The sequence below is a fragment of the Phyllostomus discolor genome, chromosome 6 (assembly GCF_004126475.2).
Source record: "Phyllostomus discolor isolate MPI-MPIP mPhyDis1 chromosome 6, mPhyDis1.pri.v3, whole genome shotgun sequence".
NCBI classification, from domain to species: Eukaryota; Metazoa; Chordata; class Mammalia; order Chiroptera; family Phyllostomidae; genus Phyllostomus; species Phyllostomus discolor.
In genome coordinates, this window is record NC_040908.2 from 25,141,351 (window position 1) to 25,159,146 (window position 17,796).

The 17,796-nt window shown below is 49.2% G+C and overlaps 1 long non-coding RNA gene across 1 annotated transcript; it reads right to left on the minus strand.

The window, feature by feature from the left end:
- Nucleotides 1–532: 532 nt before the first annotated feature.
- On the minus strand, nt 533–17,470 carry LOC118501068. The gene is made up of 5 exons (XR_004903641.1): nt 17,028–17,470; nt 16,264–16,320; nt 6,775–6,889; nt 5,595–5,713; nt 533–1,060 (listed from the first exon to the last, which is right to left on the minus strand). It is a non-coding gene; the product is annotated as an uncharacterized LOC118501068 (long non-coding RNA).
- Between the last annotated feature and the right edge of the window lie 326 nt (nt 17,471–17,796).

The window sequence follows — 17,796 nt, forward strand, 5'->3', positions numbered from 1 at the left end:
TTGGAGAGGGGCCTGTGTTGCTGCCTGGCTTCTGGAGGCTTGCCCAGCACTCATTCCATTTCCAGTCACTTCACCCACTGTCCGTATGCAACTGGCACCCTTCCAGCTCTTGCCCTGGTGCTGAATCCCCGAGTGGGTGGGTTTATGTACATTCTAAGACAGTGCAGGCCATTTAAGTGGAGTTTCCTAAAAATCTGGCAGTTTCTTTCACCACCCCAACCCCCACTGGTTTTTACAACCAGAAGTAATGGGGCTGTATCTTCCCAGCACTGGAATCCTGGGCTGTACAGTCTGACCTGGGGATGGAATCGCTCACTCCCACGGTATCCCTCCCAATTTTTATCTACCACACGTGAATGTGGAACTACCTGGGCCTGATCTGCCACCACCGCCACTGCCACCGCCTCTCTGCGCAATACCAAGTCTCCTCACCTCTCCACCATGTTTCTATTTCTCTACCCCCTCCTACCCATCTGGATGAAGGTGGCTTCTTTAAATCCTTGGTTGTTGAACTTCCATACAGTTCAATTTCCTGACAGTTCTGGGTGTTACTTGTTTTGAGATTTAGTAGTAATTCCTTTTTGTGGTTGCATGATCAGGCAAAGCGTGTCCACCTATGCCTCCATCTTGACCGGAAGCCCAGGCACTATCATCTTCTGACCTGTATCTTTTGTTAGGAGTAGGATGTTTCTGGTAGAAATTCAAGTCCATGTCTTAGATGTACGGCATTTGTATAAAATATGAACTCTAATGTGTAGAATTTGCAGGTCGCTGAAGTGTCACAGTCTACTGAAATGGGTCTGGAATCAATAAGGTACACATCAAACTCAATTGTGTTTAATTTTCATTGCTACCTAGAGGAAAGCCTAGCATAGCCCTACACGAGTGAAATTAAACATGAAAGCCTGTCTGAAGTGCAGAAGCGATACTTAAAATGACCTGTAAATAGGGTAAAACATGGCAGCCCAGCCCATCACAACATTATTGTTCATTTTTCTTTCCATAGTGGAGGTGACGGCCGCCATAAGAAAATCAGAAGAGACATGAGCACATTGCAGATCTAAAAGAGAACAAAGTGTTTTCAGTTACACACCAGCAGGACTTTCCTCTCTGCACACCCCCAGGGTCTCTTCCAAGTGGAAAATCACACTATGTCCTTCAGCAGAGAGCAAAGAAGGAAGGTGAGTAAAACAAGGCCCTCCTGAACTTGGCCAGCCCCCACCCCCACGCCACCCCAGCTACGTTCCTTGGCCAGTGAGATAAAATAACGTTCAGCTCTTGCAGCTGACAATGGTGGGGGGCAGACACCCACTCAGGGCACTTCCAGCCGACACTGACCTTTCAGTCATGGAAACATTCCCCAGACCGACACTAATCGGGGGCACATCTGGCGTTTGGACTGTGTCCAGATGGGGGTTGTGTTAGTCGAGTCAGCAAGATAACCCGCTGGGGAGGCAGGGGAGGGGAGAATGCAACGCTGCTGAGAGCAATCAACATCTCGAGCTGTATGTGTGTGAGACGTGGTCATGCTGTGGCCGGTGAGTCATAGAATACAGACCACCTAATCCCTGTCCACCCACTCTCCCTACCCCCACCAACAGAGGGAAAAACTGGAGAGACTCAGAGAGCCAAAGCAACTTCCCCAGGGTTCCACAGCTGGTCAGGGCCAGTCTAAAATCCCAGGGTTCTGACTCTACTATCGTGCACTTCCCCTGTTTCTACACTCTTTCAAAGTGTAGTGTCGTGCATATTATCTAGAGATAATATGCCAAGAGCTAAGGTGATGAAAAGAATCCAGCTGTTTCTTCTCTGCCAACTTCCTGTGACTTGTAAATGTACAGGATGATTTTCCAAGGCAGTGACAAGTCCCCACCCCAATTCTTTCATTGTAGCTTCTTTTTTGGATTTGAAAGGAGGGGTTGCCTTTCCTGACTGGTTTCTGGATGTTTTTCAAAAATGAACACAATACCTCCCACCCCCAGGGTCAGGGACTGCAATTGAGAACAAGAACTCGTGGTATTGAAGGTCCAGCCATACACGGCAAGAATGACCAAAGATCCTGGTCAGCTCTCAGGATTTGCCCTTACAAAACCTGACACCTGTTGCAGCCATGAGCAGCACTAATAAAGAGGTAATTATAAAAACCAAGACCAGGATAAAAGTGATTATGCCCCAACCCACCCCCACACAGAAGGCCTTCTCTAGCTGTCAAAAGAAAATTCTTTCCAAGGCCCCTGGAGTACACATCCCACACATGGGCACCATGTTTCAAGTGTCCACCAATGATCCTTTCCTGTAAAAACCTCCAGGCACAAATAAAAATGGAAAGCAGGAATCTCATCCCCCTGCTCAAATCAAAGAGATTAGCAAGATCTTCTAGTATAAAAACTGCAGAAATCAGTGCATCATTTTCCCTTTATTTGTTGTAAATGCACTTAAAAAACAGGGAAGGCCCTTATCAACGTGGTTCAGTAGGTTGGGCATCATCCCCACAAAGCTAAAGGTCACCAGTTTCATTCCCAGTTAGGGCCCATGCCTGGACTGAGGGTTCGGTCCCCAGTCAAGGCACCTATAAAAGGCAACCCATCAATGTTTCTCTCTCGCATCGATCTTCACTCCCATCGAAGATACTTCATTCCTACCCACCCGAAGATCACCCCTACTCCAGGTTCCTTGCTTCTGTTGTCCGATCTGAGAAATAGGCTTTGTCCACTACTCTTGGGCAGAACAGTAGTCACTGAGACAGAAGAATGATCCTCCTTCCCCCTTCAGGGGACAGTTTATCAGTGTCACTCTGCTCAGGAGGGTTTTACCACACTCCACAAGGTCTCCAGGTCTCTGAGAAGGTGTCCACAGACACCATCACTCTTTCTAAAGTGAGTCGGGGTCTCTGCTGCTACCAGCCCTCCCTCCCGCCACCCAGTGATTTGGTACAAAGCCATTCCATGTTCCACGCCAAAGCAGTAATTCACAGCAATCATCAGAATCTGCCTCCATCAACTGATTCAGCATTCCTGCATTCAGAGCATAGCCAGCCTCCTTAACACCCCGACATCCCCGTCTTTGGCATCACTGTTTACATCCCACAAGAGCTTTGGGCTTAGAAAGCCCAATTCCCTTTGGTTAAAGTATGCAGATGATTCATCCTTTCAGAAAAGACTACTCACCCCAGGTCTTGATATCCACGCCAAAAAGCTTCTGAGATGGGGCTCAGAGAGGACAGAATGGGAGCATCCCATTGCTGTGGAAACCTGTGTGCCAGTTTCCAAATGAGAAAGACTAGCTGTTCAAGGGGCACTGCTTTGCCAGGGCATCCTGTAGAAACTGAGGAAGGCACCAGCCCAGGGCAGCTGTAGGCACAGCCTGGGATCACTGTGGAGCCTCCGGCCACACTGACCCACCGCAGACATTCCATCTGGCCTCCTGGGAGGTTTCTTCAGCACAGCTCTCCAGCCCAGTGAAACGTTCACTCTGTGTCCATGGACAAGAAGGGTTTTGACTCAGTTCTGTGTTTTAGAGTGTGAGTTAAATTCCGTTAACTTTGGCCGGGGTTTAGGGGAGTGAGAGGGATGACAAATAACAACTTGTCTGAACTTTTTACATTTCTCCTCAGCGCTTCAGTCAGGTTCACAGCGAGGTCATCAATGATAAAGAGGGAGACCTCCCAGCAGGACTGGCCCTGAGCTCTAAGGGGACACTTCACAGTGATAAGCTGACAGGACTTAGAAACTGATTCACATACTAGGAGGAGCGTGGAGCTGGGCCGAGAGGGGAGTCAAGGACCCGGGACAGAATGTCCAGGAGGGAAATTAATGCAAGTGTCATCAGATGCCCAACATTCAAGGGATGGGGGGAAAAAGAAATAGTCTCCATCAGGTGAGGTGTGTAATGGGGATGGTAAGCTCCCAAAAATGGAGGCTCTTGGCTGCCAGAAGGTCCGGGGGCAGAGATAGTAAAACAAATCGTAGACTTTGAGGGCTTACTATGCACAGGCACTCTGTGCCATGTATACTGTTGCATGTATCACTACAGTCCTCACAGCAACCCCAGGAGAACAGAAACCACCAACTGCCCATCGTACAGGTGAGAAAAACGGAGACGTTGAGAGGCTAGTTCACGTCACATCAATAGTAAGTGAAGGGACTGGGATTCAAACCAAGGCCAGAGTGCACACTTAAAAAAAAAAGAGTTTATTTATTTATTTTTAGAGAGGGGTGGGAGGGAGAAAGAGAGGGAGAGAAACATCAATCAGTTGTCTCTTGCTTGCCCCTAATGGGATTCGAACCAGTGCTTAATCCACTGAGTCACACTAGCCAGAGCCAGAGTACTCACACTTGACCACTACACTAGAGAAGCAGGCCTTAGAAAAATGGTGACCGTATCCACTAATCTATTACAAGTGAGTATGTGGATGGTGTTTGGAGGAGTTTTAAGATCTCAGAAGACAGCTATTACCTTCATTCTGACCAGGATCCTTAGTCATTCACTTCAGGGAGTACCATTTTGAGGAAAAGCATGTCATGATGCTTATCACAAGTGCCTATATTCTAAAGGTCGATCCAGCGTACAACCACTGCCTGTTCAACACTCCTTCCAACAAAAACACAACAGAGCGTGGGCTGAGCTGAGACTCTTGAAGAGAAACTTTTGATGTCCCATCTGGTGGGAAGGATACCAGTCCATGACTTCTCCACCTTCTGGAGATCTCGGGGGAGACAGCAGGCCCCTGAGACAAAGCTGGAGCAGGACAAAGAGGTTCCACCCACCTCGTATTTGCCCAGGAACTTCCTCTATTTTCCCATACCCTGCCCTCCCCAAATTACCCACCAGAATTAGGCTAAAGGCCTCAAGAGTCTCTAAGGGACAGGGTGAGGGCAGGGGTCAGATTTTTCTCTTTCAGCTGCTGTTTTCTGAGTACTTTAGGCTTGGTCTAGTTCGACTGAATCCAACACTTTCAGTGGGTGGTGGGCGCAGAGGTACAGATGTAGAAGCATATCTAAGATGCCTAAAACCTTGGTGCAGAAAGAAAGGCCTGAGAAACAAAACCAAAGGAGATGCGGTTGCACAAAGCCGGGGAATCTAAAGAGTCCCTTAGGCGCCTGAAGGACCAATGTCGTAAGAATTTTAAGAGGTGATAAAGGTAACCTGCTGTCAAAGGAGGCAGATACGGCAAAAGAAACAAGTGAAATTAATTCCCTTCCCAAGCCACCATCAAGGTGAATGGCTACCAGATGGTCAGACAGAAATACCTGTCCACAGGCTGCCCGAGAAAAAAACAAATGCAAAAAGAAATCAGATCCTACACTGAGCAGGTGAGCAGGAAATTAAAATATCTGTGTGCTGACCACAATGCAAGACCACACACGCTTATGAAGAGGCTGTTAGGAAGACAGTGTGAGCCTGAGTTAGTAGTATCTCTCCTCTGTCTGCCGCCCACACCCAGAGTGAACTGGAAAAGACCTTCAGAGAACACCCAGCAATGTCAGCAGGGGTGAAGATGGGACAGCAGAGACCGGAGCCGCTAAGGGGAAACCCACACCCATCCCAGGCTTGGTCACTAGACCAAGTAACAATATCTTTCCCTGAGCACTTACTTCATAACGGGAATTTTGCAGGGATATTTCTAAGTGTCCGGGTAGCTTCTGAAATGGCTGTCATGGTTCTTGCAAGTAATCCTTCCCTTTAAGTGTGGGCTGGACCTAGTGACTTGCTTCTAACAAATAGAAAACGGCAGAAGTGACAGTGATTGGGTTGTCACTCCCATCAAAAAAATAATCTCTCTGAATTTATGCTTGTACACTTCTCATCCTCTCTTTGAATCCTCTTTTCTGTGCCCTTATTGCTACAAGCCTTGTAGCACGCACGCGCGCCACACACTCTCTCCCTCTCTCCCTCTCTCTCTCTCTCCCCCGCTTCCAGGAGAAGGAGGGAACTCCGCCACCTCTTGTCATTGTTCAGCTCCTTCCCAATCAATCTCCTGCCAACCACAAATTAGCATTACACAGGCATTTACAGTGCAGCCCCCAGGGGTAGAAGAAGCTGCTAATCCTTAAGAAGTGGCACCGGTACAATAGCAGGAGGCCCCCACCCTTGGGGTGTTCCTTTGTGAGTGGTCCAAGTCAACCACAGATGGTGAAGTTGTTGGGCCCGGGGCAAACTGCAGACAGTAGGATCCCCGAGGAGCACAGAGCTTTGCAGATGGCTGCATGAGGCTGCTCCTGAGACTCCAACCCCTGCAGAAGATTCCCCTGATGGGATTCCTTCTCAGAGCTTCCAGCCTGGTCCTTCTAGGTGCGTTTTTCCATTTTGACTGGTGGGAGCAACCTGGAGCACAAAGTGCCCTGGGCCAAGCCGTAGTTAGATCTGCTCTGCCCTCTCAGCAACGTGGATTAACAAACCCCAAGGTTTTATTTGTTTTCTGTTCTTTTTCTTAAGGGATTGATTTAGCTTTATGAAGTCTGATTGAACTTCCTGATCCCAAAGGAAGGCAGCCCTGGCTGGGTTCCCAGGGTCATGTCCCCAAGCGCTGCCTTTCTTCGGGCCCCAGGGGCCCCTGCAAATGCAGCCCTTCCTGCTGCAGTCCCAAAAGCGGGCTCTTGCAACCTCCAGCTCCAAAGCTCCCTGCATCCTTATCCCGCAGCTGGGTCTGGAAGCGAGGGGAGCTCGTGAGAGGGGAAGCCTCTTATCACAAACATTTCCTGCCTATTCCCTTTTGACCCTGCATACCACAGCCCTTCCCTGGCCAGTTGGGCCACCAACAGCGGCCCCAGCAACCTCTTCATAAAGGGTAGGCAAGGCAGGGTCCCCCAGACCTGTCTCTACTCCAGATTCTTCTCCATCCACACTGTTTCCTTCTCTGGGGAGCTCATGGGTTCTTACAGCTCAGTCACTGAAAAACACAGGAGGAAGTCAGGTAGAACTGGAGAAAGAAAGAGTGCAAAATGCAGATAAGGATTTTTAGTTCAAATGGAAAAAGTGACTCACAGCTGGAGTTCCGCCCACCACCTCTGAGACCCTGCTCTCTATCTCCAACAAAGGGGAGAAACACAGCCGGAGGCAGGTGAGAGGAAGGCCCGTGCACCTGTGAGGGTCTGTGTGCCTGTCTGTGCCGATCCCCATCCCTTTGTCGAGTTGACGGCCTGTGTGCGTGCTGCTGGTGGAGTTAAAGACGTTTAAACTATTATGGGCTTGTGTGCTGAAGAATTGGGGGCTGAGGGCCAGGGGCTAGGATCAGCCCAGCCCAGCTGTGCTCAGCAGGTCACTGCGTCCCTAGGTTCTTCTCCCCTCACCACACCTGGGGCACCCTAGTCCCACGCCTCCCCACAGCCTACCCTGGCCCGGTCTCTGCCTCCTGCCCCCAGCTCGCTGTGTGGTCTGAGCCCTCTGCCACCAAGAGCAGAGCGAGGGAGGGAGGGATGGGCCAGCATGTTTACAGTCGAGCATAACTGAACCTTTATTTTAAATAAATAAAACTCTTAGCCAGTTTTTATTTCCCTTTGCTTTCAGGACACTGTTTTCTCCCTCTTCTTCCTCCTCCTTCTCATCAGGGCTGAGCCTTTATCTGTGGGGCCACCCAGGGAGGGGCTGTGGGAGGGGGAGGAACAGAGACCAGGCTGACCCTGGTATTTAGTGTCTTCTCAGGTCATGTGACACTCCCCCTCCCCACAAATGCCCACAGAGCCCCTGGGGTTCTTATGAATTCAGGGATGTCCAGGCCTGAGGAATAGAGACTAAACAGGAAGCCCAGGCCCCATCATCGGCATGGCGTCCATCTGTTCTCACCAATCACAGTGCTGCCTGCCCCCAGCCCCCACTCTGCTATGAAATTGCCATCCATCTGTCTTCCACTTTGGCCTGTCATCTCTCTGTCTCCCCTGTTGGACCCTCATTCATCTGCCTCTCCCAAAGGACAACCATCTCTCAGTATCTCCTTTGGGTTGTCATAAACCCACCTTCCCCGTGAGATGTGTCATCTGTCTATCATCCCATTGGCCTGTCATTCCATCTGATCCCCTTGATCACGCGTTTCTGTCCATCTGTCTCCCCTCACTGGGTAGCTTCTGCCCATCTGTCTCCCGGAGTGCGGCCAGCAATGGTGGTTCCTTGCAATATAGAAACAGTTGGGATTCTGTTCTGACTTTGACCCCAGCAATAATAATGGTAGCTCCCATCAATCAAGTATCTACTATGTGCCATACACTTCGCATCCTCCAACAGCCCTATGAGTCTGTGTTTATTTCCTCATTTTACCAGTAAGGACACGGAGGCTCAGAACGGTTGAGTATCTTGCCCAAAGTCACACAGCTCCTAGTGGCAGATGCGGGGGCCAGAAACAGGTCTACCCATACTGAATAGAGGAGAGGACACATCAACTCCTACTCCCCCGGGATATGAGACCACCCCCTCTCCTGGCCTCTCTGAACATTTAATTTACACTTTGCTGCTGGATATTTTCAGACTGATGAAGTTTCCTCCCTGCCCTGGCCCTGCACAAAAAAAGTAAAGGGAGAAAAACAGCCAGATGTGAGAGGCTTCAGAGGTCTTTGGGGGGCGGGGGGATGGAGAGTGATGTTAAATAAACATCCAATGATATTCTTTCTGCAAAACAATCCATTTTCCTGGCACCCAGGAGTTCGTCCAAGGGTCTGTGGGTCACTGGGGAAAAGCGTTCCGTGTGTTTTGGCTCCATATTCTTCCATTGGCCACAAAGACCTAATTCTTCCAATTAATGAAATCAGCACTGCTGATGGAGATGTACTGACAAATTATTTTCAGGACGAATATATTCACACCGATGGTGCGGCTGATAGGCCCGAAGGATGTGGAGGGTACGGCGTGAAGGTCCCCCACCAGCCAGAGACACTAAGGTCATTCATGATGGCTGGGATGTTGGCTACAGCCTCCAGGGACACCTTTCTCCACCCGGAGCCATGGAGGCTGGGCTGGTTTGTCTGTGTTGAGGGGCTGCCTATCAATGGGCTTCTGTATGGTCCTGGCAGGTCCTGGCACCCCTCCCCTCTCCCTTCTCTCCGAGTGCCCCAGCCAAGTCCCCTTCAGGGCTTTGCCTGAAGGGCCTATTCAGCATTTAGGATTCCCTGATGGGGAGTGAAAAGGAGACAGACAGATGCTTCTGTGGAGCTGAGGAAAGGCTGGAGGCCTGAAGACAGGAAGGGAAGCCCAGTGCAAAGAAAGAAGGCGGCCCTGTGGGATGAGAAAGGAAGAAGGGAAGGGAGGAGGGGAAGCCAGGGGTGGGGACCCAGGGTGGGAGGACCAGATGGGGGGCGGGGAGGCCGGAAAGAGGCCCCCGGGCAGAGGGAGAGATCCCAGTTGGGAGCCCAAGCAGCACCAGAAAGCTGTGTGGGATTTTTTTTTTAAAGCCACAGATTTAATTTCCTGATGATTTTTTTTTCAGGTTGATATTAGCAGCATTTTTCATTCCCCGAGCAGATCTGCCCGTGTGGAAAAGTGATCCAGAACGTGCTGGGTGACGGAGCCCAGCCTCTACCCAGACAGGCCCGTGAGGATGGCCCAGCGAGAAGTCAGCATTTCATCTCCTTCTTTGAACCCCTGGAGAATAGAGCCGATTTTGCTTCTGGCCAGTCCTGGAGGATGGGGGGGAACAGTTTCCAGGCAGCTGTGGTGAAAAAGTGACATTCAGAAGTGAGAGATGAAATTAGCCCTGTGAAACTAGCAAGGGTGGTCTCTGTTTTCCTGCCTGAACCCAGAATGAATCCGTTTTCTGAGCTTTGGCCGTTATGTTGTTACAGAACACACAAGGGGGGGGGGGGGGGGGGCCTGGGACGATATACTATTATTAAAAGAAGGCCCTGGTCCATTATGTCCACCGCCCTAGGAAAGACGTCTCTCAATGCCAGAGATTCGTGAAATGGAAAGAAAATGTTTATTTAATGCTATACTAACTTAAAGTAGTGACCTAATGTCTTCACCAAAATCCCAAAGTCCCTAAAAAACACCCACAAACAGACAGTCCTTCCTTCCTTCCCCCTTTGCCCAGTCCAGAGTACCGTATCTCAGGAAAGGAAATAGAAGTCCATGACTTAGGCAGTCCTCTGGTTCTTCCCAGTTAGAACTCCATCTCGACTGGGAGACCTCCCTGGATTCCCGGCACCCTCGGCTGAGTCACCAGGATCTCTGCTAAAACCAGGTGGTGGTTCCCCCCTTCTAAAGCTGTGGGGGTCCCCACTCTGCCAGGCATGTGGTCCTCTCTCTCTCAGGGCTGCAGGAAGGGAGAGTCCCCACTCTGCCAAAACTGCATGGTTCTCTCCTCCAAGGCTGCCGCGTGGTTCTCCCTCTCTCAGGGCTGCAGGAGTCTCCACTCCATCAAGGCCGCATGGTTTCTCTCAATGGCTGCCGTGTCCGTGTTTTAAATCCCAAGCGCCAATCTTCTTCTGCAGCCCCATTTCCGACTCCTCCTACACTTGGGCACACTTGCCCTCAATCTGCTGTCTTCTCCAGCCCCTCTGGCCGCCATCGTGGGTCTGGGCAGGTGTCACCCCATGTCATGGAGCCAATCTTCTCCCAGCTCCCACGCAGGTGCTGTAACTCAGGGGACCTGCCTCCAAGGTCCCATCTTGGGGGGAAGGTCCCTTTCCATCCCCCTGGCCTTGAGCATGGCCATAGCTATTTAGCATATCTAAGTGATCAGCCAAAGGCTATAGGTATGCTAAATGACCATGCCATGGATTAGCTGCAAAGCTGCCCTGCATGTTCTTGCTCTGTGTGCCCCTTCCCCCAACTCACACCTGTGGGGGAAGGGGTGAAGACACCTTAAAATCTCCTGGACACCTTGAGTTCTGGACCCCATTTCAAATGCCTATTTGGGGTCCCCCCTCTTGGCTGCACCCTGTAACAATGTTAGGAGCTAAAGGAACCAAAGGCCAAACTGCCTCCAGAGCATCCTCTACCTCCACCAAACATCTTTCTAAACCCTCCTTTCCCTGCTTACAGTCCATCTGTGCAGTCCTGGGCTTGCCCAATGAAGTCCACACCACAAGCCAAGAAAGCAAGGCCCTCAAGAAACCAGAACGATCCAGCAGCCCGGGCATCCTGGGGGCTGGCACCATAGACACTGGAGCAGAGGCCGCACTTAACGAGACCCCTGGGTCACCACGTACACAGGACAGTGTGAGAGGTCCTGCTCCCAGCTGCTTCCAACCCACTCCAGAGAACCTGCTTCCCCCAACAAACGGGACTTGTAAAATGCTCCAAACACACCTTCCACTTGTCAATTTCTCAGTGCTGGCTCCTGTCACCTCCTCCACCCTGAAGATGGAGCGCCTGTGCACACTTAGGAAATCTTATCACACGTCAAGACCTAACCTGAATGCTACCGCCCCCCCCCTTAAGCCCTTCCCACCATTCGTTTCCCTTGCCAGAGGTAAGAACTTTGGCCACCGTTAGCTTAGATCGCCCATGGAGTGCTCTTCACTTTCTGTCTAGCATTTTGGTTACTCCTGGACTGATCAAGGGGCTGTACTATGTAGTTCACAGGGCTTCCTAGGTTCCAGTCCTTTCCCCACTGCTTCCTAACTGTGACGCTCGGCAAGGGCTTAACCTCTTTGGACCTGTTTCTTCACCTATAAAATGGAGCTAATAATTACATGTAGTCATAAAGTTCTTGTAAGGATGTTTAAAATATATTGCAGGCCTATATGCCAAGCAATGGCATATAGTATGTGCTCAGTAAACAACTGTTAATTGAATGAAGCAATCCAAAAATCAGTGTTCACAAAAGCAGAGGAAGAGATTGTATCCACAAACCTCACGTGATAGTCTTCCCAGAGCTGACTGTGTTGTGTCCCTTTTCCTAGCACCATAATTGGTTGTTGTTTTTGTATATATTAGCAATAATTCTTATTGTTGTTGTTGGTGGTGGTGGTGGTGGTGGTGGTGGTGGTTTTCTAACAGTCATTGGATAAAAGACCTGCTTCTTTGATTTGGTCTTCACGCTATCTCCTTATTGGGTTCTTTCTGTCCCATTTCCTGATTCCATTCTGAGAGCTCAATATTTTCTTTTCAGCATCTTTTAAAACATTTAAACTTGTCCTAAGTATTTATTTTATTTTCAGCTTCTTTGTATAACTTTATCAACTGTCTCATTAACATTCTTTTGACTCCCCCAAAATATTTCTGAAAACATTTATTCTGGGTTCTTATCTCCAAGGGAATAGTTTGGCTGGGTTTTCTACCAAGAATGACACAATTCTTTCCACGCCAATGAGGAGGTGGAATTTGAGAGCCAGTAGATTCGCACCGTCTGATCCTATTCCCAAAGAACTGCTCAAATGCACAAGTCCCCAACTCTCCCACTGGCCAAATTTCTCAATGCTGTCTCTACCAAAAAAGAGTTCTTTCTAGTTCAATCCTAAGGGAAAGTGAAATAAATACCAAAAAAGAAGCTTACTGAAGATGGAGGTCAATCCAAAGTCCAGTTGCTTGGGATTACCATGGTCTCTGACACATAATATGACTCAATTATGGAATTGTTTTATTTCAATCCATAAGCATTTTTAATTTCCTTTCATAGTCCCATATGGCGACCTGGTTCAGTTTAGATGCAATTCAAACATCATCTGTCTCCCATGCTGTGTCCCATCTCTAATTTTAATGTCTCAATCTTTTTTTTTATCCAGGGGCAAAATATTGATCACTGCAACCAAACTCTTCCCACCACAATAGAAGAGTTTCCCTCTTCTTGCCACACTCCCCGTAGTCTTCAGAAGGAGAAAGAGAGCCAATCAAAGCTACTTGTTTGAGATTTCAAGAAGCTGGGGAGAAACGGGACCTCGGGCGAGTGGGAATGTGACCTACATGGGAAACCTCTGAGGGGACACCTGCTCCCCCATCAGTCTTTGTCTCCGAGGCTCCTGGAGGTGCAGCCCCATGGGAACGGCTTCTCACTGGGAAACAGGGCAAACGAGCACAGCACCAGCAGGGACAGAGGGCTCCGTCTGTGGGAAAGGGACAATGGGTGAACTTTCAAGCCCAGGGGGTGGGGCAAGGCTTACAATTTAAGCTACTTGTCTGGAAACTCAATATTGCCCAGAGTATCGATTACCTCACAGACTCAGATCCTCTCCTGCTCCGAGGGCAGGAGTAGCCAGGCGGGTCTCTGACATGAAACCCTATGCAGCTTTTAATTAACTCTAAGCAATGTGCATCAGAGCCTCCTAGAAAGGACGATTGTTTTGCCTGATGGAAGGACACAAGAGTCACCAAGATAGGAATTTGAGCATGACAAAAATATCAAGAGGTCGCCATGTCTGCCTTGGTCCGGGGAGTCAAGCAGCAGCAGCTTCAACTCCTTCAATCTCAGGGCTGGGGCCATTGCTCCACAACAAACTCCTGCCTGGGGTCTCTCTTCCAAAAACAATCATAAGAATGTTTCTTGCCCTGCCTGCTGTTTTGGTATCAAGCGCTTTTAGTACCCAAGCATCGAAATGTGAGGAACTGTCTTAATCCTGAAAAGATTGGTAAAGTTACAGAATCCCACTTAACATCTGAGTGTGAACTCTCCCTCCATTCAGTCTAAGGCTGCCATTAGACTAGTCCCCTCCCAGCCTTTATTCATGTATCTGCGTCAGCTTTTAATGAGGACCTACCAGTGTGCTTGACACTACTCGAGGCACTTGGCGTACAAGTAGCCAAGACATGGCCACTACTCTCCAGGGGTTTATTTTCCAGTAGAGAAAACAGATGTGTGAATTAATAAATATTTTTTAAATTTACTTTCAACAGATAAAAAATTATATATATTTTTAAAGTACACAATGAGACATTTTGATATAAGTATACATTATCAAATGATTACCACAATCAAATTAGTTAACATATCCATCATCCCTTCCCATAGCTACCATTTTTTTTTTTAGTATATGTAGTGATAACATGAGATTGACTCTCAGTCAATGTCAAGTATATAATGCATTAACCTCAGTCACCATGCTGTATATTAGGTTTCCTTATCCATCTGATGCCTGAAAGTGTGTACCCTTTGATCAGTATCTCCCCTTTCCCTCAGCCCCAGCCTCTGAGGACCACCATTCTACTCTGCTACTACAAATTTGACTTTTGTTAGATTCCACATATAAATGAGATCACGTGATGTTTCTCTTCCTGTGTCTGGCTTCCTTCACTTAGCATAATGTCCTCCAGGTAACCCCATGTTGTTGCAAATGGCAGGATTCTCTTCTTTTAAAAGGCTGAATAATATTCCATCGTACACGAAATCCATTCCTCTGTCAACAGACATGTAGGTTGCTTTCACCTTATGGTGTCATGTGCTTTCGACAAACACTGGGCTCCAAGATGATGGACCCCAATGACTCTTACCTCCTGGTATTCATGTCCTTGTGTAGCCCCCTTCTATGATAACTAATAGGATTGGGGGGGTGGCCAAAACGGTCTGTGACTTCTGAGGCTAAGTCATACATAATATTGTTGCTCCCACCGTGCTCTCTTTCGGCTCAGCCACTCTTAGAAATTCAGCTGCCATGTAGTGAAGACACTCAAGAAAACTTATGGGGCCCTGGCTGGTATGGCTCGATGGATTAAATGTCACAACGTCGTTTAAGTGAACCAAAATATCGCTAGTTCGATTCCCAGTCAGGGCACATGCCTGGGTCGCAGCCCAGGTCCCCAGCTGGGGGTGCACAAGAGGCAGCCACACGCATTGATGTTTCTCTCCCTCCCTTCCCCTTTCTCTAAAACCAAACAAATAAAATCTTTTTAAAAAACAGAAACCTCATGGAGAGGTCCCCATGGAGAAGAACTGAGGCTTCCCCCAGTGTGAGAAACTGGAGCCTTCTGCCAACACCCATGTGACTGGGGCATCTCAGAAACAGCCTCGGCTTTCAGACAAGCTTTCAGGTTACTGCAGCCTAATGAGAAACCTCAAGCCAGAGCCCTCAGAATTTGCTCTTCCTGACCCACAGAAACTCTGTGAGATAGCATTTGATGGTGATCTGAGCTACTAAACTCGGGGTAATTTTTTCTGCAGCAATAAATAACTAACCCCATGCTTCGTGTTCATCATCTATTGGATCCTCATGCCAGTCCAAGTATTTATTCTTGTCCCAATGTTCCAGATGAGGAAACTGGGATCTAGAGATGTTAAAATAAGAAGAAAAGTCAGGGGTGAAATCTAAGTCTACTGGATTTCAAAGCCTGTGTTTTCACCTCTGTACCATAAATTATTTTGGGTGCAAATGTAGACCCCTATACGGGCAACAGAAGGTCACAGTGGGAGAGGTAGTGAGTTCCAACTGCAAAGTCTGGAACCAGAGGTGAAGAGGAGGCAAGCCAGACCTGTTAGAAGACGTGAGACCTGTAATGGAGATGAAGGATGAGGAGGTGTGCACCAGGCGGACCTTGCTAAGGGAACAGCACTAGCAGGGGCATGGGGGCTCAAAGCGCCCGTGGTCTTCAGAACCTGCCTGCAGTCTCTACATCTAGAAGAATCAAGGCCTTGCAGCTAGTTCTCCAGGGCAAAATCTTGGTTCTAGTCCAAGATCTACACTTGCAGTCCCAGGACCCCCCAAATCACTAGTACCGGTGCCTTTTCCACAAACTGCCGCCCTACTTTTGAGTAGCTCGAATCTCCTTTAGGTCCCCATTTCTTCTCTGGGGCAGTCCTCTTTTACAGACCCTGCTCCCTGGCACATCTGAAACACGTGCCAGTTCTTCCCGGCAGGCGATGCTTGCTCCGTAAAAAAGTGCAGTTGTGACGTTTGCATTAGCATTCAGAACATATCACTTATCTAATGCAAAATATCACACAAACCTCGCTTCCTTCTTTAGCAGGATTACTAGAATAGCACATCAAGGAGATTCAGGGGACCAAGTGTATGGGATTTCGAAAAGGCATGTGTCTTTTCTCGTGGTAGCCTTCTCGATAGGTTGGTGGAGTATAAATTAGAGAAGTACAGTACAGGAGGGAGATTAGTAACTGCTTTAATCACCACACCCAAAGGATACTGACCACAGGTCAGTGTCAAGTTTAGAGGACAGTTGGTATTGGTGTGATCAAGGACTGTGTCCTCAGCCCTCTCCTGGGCAACATCTTATAAATCAGTAACTTGAATGAAGATATAGGAAGCAGATTTATCAAATTCCTAGTGGCTGAAATGGGGACAGTTGGTAAATAGGTGGGATGGCAGAAATGAAAACAGCAAGGTTCTCCAAAGGGTGGGCATAGGTCAAATCCACTGAGATGAATCTCACCCGAAACGAAAGCTCCTTTACCTGAGTTCCAAAAGCGACTGCACAAGTGCACCATGGAGATTTCTGACGCGGTGATAACTGAAAAAAGAAAAGCACCGAAGGGTTTAGCCAGGGGTGAGTTAAATAGGAGGGAAGACACAGACTGCACGAATCTGGCCTTCCGCTGAGGGGGAAAGGAGGAGGGGCACTTTGACTCGGAAGGTTTACTGCTGAGATTCTACAGCCCCCCACCACCCCAGGGCTGTATTTAGTAACTCACACTCTACTCCATTAGCTGTGTTTGGGTTCCCAGCGCCTACTGGCCCCCTCCCCCCAGAGCGAGCCAGGGAGCCCTTAGAAGGTAATGAGAACACTGAGAGCTTGGAGTCTAAGAAGAGCTTGGAAACTGAAGCTCTCTGAGCCTCTCCCCACGGCCCTATCCCCGCTGATAAGGATGAGAGGAGGCTAGCTGACAAGTGATTGGAAACAGGAGTTCCCCAACCCTTTAACCCTTGCCTAGCTGCCCACGCCTCTAACCGCTGAGGCCCTTTCCTTGTGGCTTCCGCTGTCTAGGGCCAAAGCCCTGGCCTCCCACAACCAACTTTTCGTTTTCCTCCTCCTTTGTCCTGACAGGTTGTCGAATGCTGTCATTCTTCCCCGAAAAGAGTCACTACCACCACCTAACGCTAAGGTGCAGCCCCTCCACCTTCAAGCCTCCCTGACAGGTCAGCTATGGAGTCTCCCTCTGGCCCAGACTCCCCACCCCCACTCCCCCAACCCCTGCACACTAAGCCACCACACCTCACCTGTGCAGTTCACCACTGTTCTCAGCAGGAGCCAACCAGGTAAATGTCAGTGCTATCTGGTGTTCGAGGGTGCCAGGAGCAGAGACCCCAGGCCCAGTCCCAGCAGCCTGCTCCCAGAGCCACTCTCGGCTGCCCTGGCCAACTGTGGAGCTCTGTGGGGACCTTCGGGAGTCAACCCGGGACCCCACACTTGACTTTGCTGAGTCATCCCAAAGGGTGTTGCCTGGCGCGTGGATGGGCCTCACGCTGAGAGAGGGGGCTGGGGGTCTGCCACTGGCGGTGGCCAGCATGGCGGAAGCCTAGGGAGAAGCTGCCTCCTTTCCCTGAGGAGGGGCAATAAGGTGAAGCCAGGCTTCTTGGCCACAGTAATCAAGTGTAAAAGAGCTTCCTTCAGTAGAACAAAATTCAGATAAACTGCCATTATTGTGTAAATCAGGTTCGCACCTAAAGCCTTTACCCAAACAGGCCGTTTAATTAAAGCCTTACTAATCTCCTCTGGCATGTTCCGGACCCTGCCCCCACACCCCCGCCCCCACACACTGGCATGGCTATGTCAAGATTTCCACTTAAAACGCTTAACCTGTAAGCAGGCAAAACATACCCAAAAACCATGGGTCTGGGTCTGGGGCCCTCTTTGAGGGTTTGGTCGCTGTGTCTTAGGGTGTTAGTTCCCTGAGGCTCAGAGAGTCCTGATTAGGGTGCTGGGTGCTGATGGCAAGGGTGAGCCTGATGGTCGTGATACTGGCAAGTGCAACGCTAACAGGAAAGC